Source organism: Suricata suricatta, chromosome 7 (assembly GCF_006229205.1).
Source record: "Suricata suricatta isolate VVHF042 chromosome 7, meerkat_22Aug2017_6uvM2_HiC, whole genome shotgun sequence".
Lineage (NCBI taxonomy): Eukaryota > Metazoa > Chordata > Mammalia > Carnivora > Herpestidae > Suricata > Suricata suricatta.
The window spans coordinates 2491908-2499015 of record NC_043706.1 but is presented as its reverse complement, the minus strand read 5'-3'; positions in this window follow the sequence as shown (position 1 = coordinate 2499015).

Genomic DNA, 7108 nt, shown 5'->3' with positions numbered 1-7108 from the left:
GGGCTGCCATAAAAAGTACCAATACTGGGGATGTAAAACAAGACACTTACTCTCCCACGGCTCTGGAGGACAGTCCACACTCAGGTGTCATCCAGGACACCCTCTTCATGAAGATTCTAAAGGAGGATGTGTTCTATGCCTTTCCTAGAGCTTCTGCAGTTGCCAGGAATCCCTGGCATCCTTGGCTGCAGATTCATCATTGTTCCAACTTGGCCTCTATGGTCATGTGGTGTTCTCCCTGTGTCTGTGTCTCTGGTTTCTCTTCTTACTCTAGGGAAACAGACCATTCTGGATCAAAGCCACCTGATTCAGGTATAACCTCATCTGAGTTTGATCACAGTTGCAAAGACTCTATTTTCAAATAAAGTCAATTTCACCTGTACCAGGTATTCTATTATGAACATATCTTGTGGGGTGGCACAATTCAATCCAAACAGGAGCTTTCTTTCTTAATTTTCCATTCCTATAATGGGATCAACTGACCTCTCAGTCACCAACTGGTGATCCCCCCAAATTCCCCTGTAGTTACTTATCATATGTTGTCCTGTCTCATGCTGCCCTCAAGTTTCATGAGCTGATCCAGATTTAAAGGCAAAATTCATGATGCCATATATTGTATACTTGTAAATTGCTACGAGAATAGATCTTAAAAGTTCCGCTCATAAGAAAATAAAAAATAACTATATTCAGCAACACATGGTAACTACTTATTGTGGTAATCCTTTCAGAATACATGCAATTGAGTGATTATGTTGTGTTTCAAGATCTGATACATGTTGGAAGAGGAGATAAGATGGCAGAGGAGTACCGGGCTGGGATTTCCCTTGTCCCTCAAACACAGCAGCATTGAGTCAGAATACTTGGAATGCCCAGAATTACAGGCTGATGAGTGACTGGAAAATCTCTGAGCCTGGTGGGACAGAGGTGCTGTGTTTGAGAACTGGAGGAGATAAAACAGGAGGTATAGACATGGAGGGGATGGAGCCCCTTCTGTGGAGAGACAAAGGGTAGAGAGAGAGAGACGCTGTAGACGTGTGGGATCATATTTCTACAAGAGAAAAACCTCTCTAGACCACAGAGGGGAATGAGAAATACAGATAGAGTCACATTCTACTTTGCAAACAGATTAGGAGTTAAGACTGGAGTTTTCAGGGCTGCACAACTTTCTCAGGACCAGAGCCTGACATGTGTGTGTGTTCTTGTGGCACACCTAGGGGGAAGGGGAGCTGGCCCTGGGGTGGTAGCAACCTCAGGGACTTGGTAGTGGGGGGGGCACACTGAGCTAAAGCAGTCCCCTCACTGGAGTACTAGGCGAAGGGGTATATTATTCCCCAAGGACAGAAGGCCCTGCAGGTACCCACCAGCCAAAGACACTTTGTCATCAAGGGGAGTGGTACTACCCTAAATAATCTGCTGGGAGCAGGATCCTTTAAGACCTTGGGGTTTGAATCCCAGCTGAGCCCCAGGGAGCCACCAAAGACTGTAGTGCAGGACAGGCCAGCCATTCCTCTGGTCGGTGAGGGCCTTGCACTGCGTGGTTCAGGACACCGGGTTGGAGAGGAGACCCTGAGGTGTCACCATTTTCCTTCTCAGCACCACACTGTGGGGCTCAGGCAGCAGAAGAGCAGCCCCTCGTGGATGCGGGACATGCTTACACCAAATCCCCGCAACCCCCGCCACCCCCCACTCCCTCACCTTTGAGCCTGGTACCTGCTTATGTATAGGAGTGAGACTGACATGGACTGAGGCAGCCAGCCCTGCCTCCAGACCAGCGCAGCCCCTGTTCCCAGGTGCCAGAAACAACTGCCTTTTGGTCTTGTATGTTAGTCTTTTTTCTTTTTTTAAATTTCCTTCTCTTCTCCATTCTTTTTCCTTGCCTTTGGAACAGGCTCAAAGTTTCTGTTTTGATTTTTGGTCAATCAATCAATATATATATATATATATATATATATATATATATATTTCTCTGTATTGTGTGTTTGTTTGCAGAATCAGGCACTTTACTCTATTCTTCTTATACCTTTTCTGTATCTCTTTCCTTATCCCCCCCCCCCCACGCTGGACTAACCCTTATAGTATCCTGGATTCTCTGCCTGGTATTTTTTCCTGCCCCTTTCATTTCTCCCTTTGTGTAGAATAAAATTTCCCTGTCCCCTGTTCCCTTTTTCCGGGGTTGCCTCAATGAACAAATTAGAGCACACCTGGTGGAGGTCCAAACAATCCACCACAACGAGCTGTAAGATAAAGCAACCAAAGATGTAAGAACAGAGTGCAGGCATCACACACCAAAAACACTTCCTGAAGTCCCAGGCCCTCGAGATTGTATGATCCTTTTAATGTAGGAGGACTTGCAGGTGCAAGCCATATAACAAGCTACTAATCACGTAAAAGACAGAAAACTAGCCTAAATGATGAAATAGAAGCATTCTCTCCTAAAAAGAAATTCCAGGAAGAAAAGACAGCCTTGCTCAAAAGAGATATAAACAGTATATCTGAACAAGATATCAGAATAAAATTCATAACACTAATAGCTGAGCTTGAGAAAAGTCTAGAAGACCACAGAGAATCTCTTGCTGGAGAACAAAGACCTAGGAAATAGTCATGATGAATTAAGAAATGCTGTAAAAAGAGATGCCAAATAAATGAAGATGCAGTGACAGAATGAAGAAACAGAGGAGAGAATGGGTGAAACAGAAGATAAAAGTATGGAAAATGAAGTTCAAAAAAAGAGGGAAAAGAAATTACTAGATCATGAGGGGAGAATTAGAGACCTAAGTGATTCAATAAAAAGTAATAACATCTGCATTCTAGGAATTCCAGAAGGAGAAGAGAAAGAAAGGGTCAGAAGTTTCCTTTGAAACATTATAGCTTAGAACTTAATCTGTGGAAGGAAATAGGCAGGCACGTCCGGGAGAACTCCTTTCAAAAGCAATAAAAACAAGTCTACGCCACAACATAGCATAGTGGAACTGGCAAAATACAAAGATAAAGAGAATTCTAAAATCAGCCAGGGATAAGCGGGCCTTAGCCTACAAGGGTAGACACATAAGGGTAGTAGCAGACCTATCCACTGAAACTTGGCAGACAAGAAAGGAGTGGTAGGAAATTTTCAATGTGCTGAATAGGAAAAATATGCAGCCAAAAATCCTTTATCCAGCAACCCTGTCATTCAGAAAAGAAGGAGAGATAAAGGTATTCCCAGACAAACAAAAACTGAAGGAATTCATCACCACTAAACCAACCCCACAAGACATCCTAAGGGGGACTCTGTGAGTGGAATTCAGCAAAGACTACAAAGGATCAGAGAGATCACCACAAGCATGAATCCTAAAGATAATATAATGACACTAAATCCATCTCTTTCAATAATCACTCTGAATGCAAATCAACTAATTACCCCAATCAAAAGACAAAGTGTATCAGAATGGATTAAAAAAAGAAAAACCAAGATGCATCTATATGCTTCCTGTAATAGATTCCTTTTAGTTCTGAAGAGACCTTCAGACTGAACGTGTAGAGATGGAGAACCATCTATCATGCTACTGGTTGTCAAAAGAAAGCAAGAGTAGCCATACATACATCAGACAAACTAGACTTTAAAACAAAGCCTGTAACAAGAGATGAAGAAGGCAATTATATCATAATTAAGGACCTACCCATCAATAAGAACAATTGTAAACATTTAGGCCCCCAATGAGAGAGCACTCGAATATATAAATCAATTAATCACAAGCACAAATAAATATATGGATAATAATACTGTGATTACAGGGGACTTTAATACTCCACTTACAACCATGGACAGATTATCAAGGCAGAAAATCAGTAAGGAAACAATGATTCTGAATAACATATTGGACCAAATAGCCTTAACGGATATATTCATAACACTTAATCCAAAAGCAGCATAATACACATTCTTCTTGAGTGCACATGATCAGTCTCCAAAATCAATCACATATTGGGTCACAAAAGAACTGTCAACAAATATAAAAGGTTTGAGACCATACCATCCATGTTTCAGATCACAACTCTATGAAACTTGAAATTAGGCACAAGAAAAGATTTGGAAATCACCTCCCCGCCAAATACATGGAGGCTAAAGCATTTTCTACAAAAGACTGAATGGTTCAGGGGAAGCTGAGTGGCTCAGTGGGTTAAGCATTCGACTTTGGCTCAGGTCATGATCTCACGGTTTGTGGGTTCGAGCCCTGCATTAGGTTCTGTGTTGTCATCTCAGAGCCTGGAACCTGCTTCGATTCCGTGTTTCCTTCTCCCTCTGCTCCTCCCCCACTCATGCTCTGTGTCTCAAAAATAAATAAATGTTTAAAAAATAAAAAGAAAGAAAAGAATGAATGGTTCAGCCGGGAAGTTAAAGAAAAAAATTAAAAATATATGGAAGCAAATGAAAATGTAAACACAACAGTCCAAAAACCCTTTGGGATGTAGCAAAGGCAGTCCTAAGAAGAAAATATATTGCAATCAAGGTCTATCTCAAGAAGTAAGGAAGTTCCCAAGTACAGAACTGAATATCACTCCAAAAGGAGTTAGAAAAACATTAGCAAAGAAAGCCCAAACTCAGCAAAAGAAAAAAAATAATAAAGATTAGAGCAGATATAAACAATATAGAATTATTTTTATTTTTAAAAATAGTTTATTACCAAGTTTGTTTCCCTATAATACCAAGTACTCTTCCCAACAAGTGCCCCTCTCCATGACCATCACTCCGCTTCCCCCTCCCCCTCCCTCTTCCGCCCTCAGTTTGTTAGAATTTTGTAAAAAACAGTAGTACAGTTCAGATCACTAAAGCTAAGAGCTTTTTTTTTTCAAAGAATAAACAAAATTGATAAGCCTTCAGCCAAATATCTCAAAAGAAAAGATAGAGGACTCAAATAGATCAAATCATGAATGACAGAAGAGAGATCACAACCAATACCATAGAATACAAACAATTATTAGAGAATACTATGAAACACTAGAGATCAACAAACATCACAATCCAGAATTAATGGACAAAGTCCTAGATATTTACACACTACCAAAATTCAAACAGGAAGCAATAGAAAATTTGAACAGACCCATAACTAGTGAAGAAATTGAATTAGTTATCAAAATTTTCCCAACAAATAAGAGTCCTGGACCAGATGGCTTCCATGGGAATTCTACCAGATTTTTAAAGGAGAGTTAATACCTATCCTTCTCAAGATGTTTCAAAGAATAAAAACGGAAGGAAAATTTCTGGACCCATTCTAAGAAGCCAGCATTATGCTGATACCCAAACCAGAGACCACACTAAAAAGGACACTTACAGGCCAATATCCCTGATGCACAGAGATGCAAAAAATCTCAATAAAATATAAGGAAATTGAATTCAACAGTATATTGAAAGAATTATTCACCATGATCAAGTGATATTCATTCCCAGTTATAATATTAGCTTTTCTATTCATGGGGAGATTCCATAGAATTCATAAATGTTTACTTCTGTTTACCTGCAGGCTCCATTGTCCACTCCAAACTACACCTCCTCGTATACACCAACACACACTGCAATGAGCAGAAAATCTTCCTGGGTAAACCCTGGGAATGAGGCAACTTATGCTAACAATAATTATACAGGGAATTGTTACTACCCTGAACAGAGCCTGAGCAATGAGCAATTGTGACTTCCCTTGCCTTTCAGATTCACCATTTTCTGTCATTACTACCGAAAGCAATCTACACATTCAATGCAATCCAAATCAAAATTGCACCAGAATCTTCTCAAAGCTAGAACAAACCATGCTAAAATGTGTATGGAATCACACACACACACACACACACACACACACACACACACACACACAAACCTGAATAGCCAAAGTAATATTGAAGAAGAAAACCAAAACGGGAGGCATCACAATCTCGGACTTTAGCCTCTACTACATAGCTGTCATCACCAAGACAGTATGGTACTCAGACAAAAACAGACACATAGACCAATGGAATAGAATAGGGAACCCAGAACTGGATCCACAATGTATGGCCAATTAATCTTTGACAAAGCAAGAAAGAGAATCCAATGGAAAAAAGAGAGCCTCTTTAGGAGACAGTGCTGGGAGAACGGGATGGCAACATGCAGAAGAACACAAATAGACTACTCTCTTACACCATACACAAAAATAAACTCAAAATAGATGAAGGACCTGAAATATGAGACAAGAAACCATCTAAACCCCAGAGGAAAATGCAGGAAACAGCCTCCTTGACCTCAACTGCAGCATTTCCTACTTGAAACATCCGCAAAGGCCAGGGAATCAAAAACCAAAATAAACTATTGGACCTCATCAAGATAAAAAGCTTCTGCAGTGCAAAGAAAACAATCAAGAAAACTAACAGGCAACTGACAGAATAGGAAAGGATAGTTGCAAATGACATATCGGACATAGGGCTAGTATCCAAAATTTACAAGTAACACACCAAAATCCACACACGAAAAATGAATAATCCAGTGAAAAAATGGGCAGAAGACATGAATAGACACTTCTCCAAACAGGAAATCCAGATGGCCAACAGACACATGAAATGATGCTTTGTGTCATTTAGATTCAGGGAAACACAAATCAAAACGGAGATACCACCTCACGCCAGTCAGAGTGGCTATAGATGCTGGAGAGGATGTGGAGAAATGGGCACTCTCCTATACTGTTGGTGGGAATATAAACTGGTATAGCCACTCTGGAAAACAGTGTGAAGATTCCTCAAAAAACTATCATTAAAACTCCCCTATGACCCAGAAGTGGCGCTGCTGGGGATAACCCAAGGGATACTGATGTGATGATGCATAGGGGCACATGTACCCCAATGTTCACAGCGGCACTCTCAATGATAGTCAAATCATGGAAAGAGCCTAAATGTCCATCAACTGATGAATGGATCAAGAAAATGTGGTTTATATATACAATGCAATACTATGTGGCAATGAGAAAGAAATCCTACAAATCTGGCCATTTGTAGGAAAGTGGATGGACCTGGAGGGTGTCATGCAAAGTGAAATAAGTCAGTCAGAGAAAAACAGAAACCATATGTTTGCACTCATAGGTCTAACAGGAGAAACTGAACAGAGGCC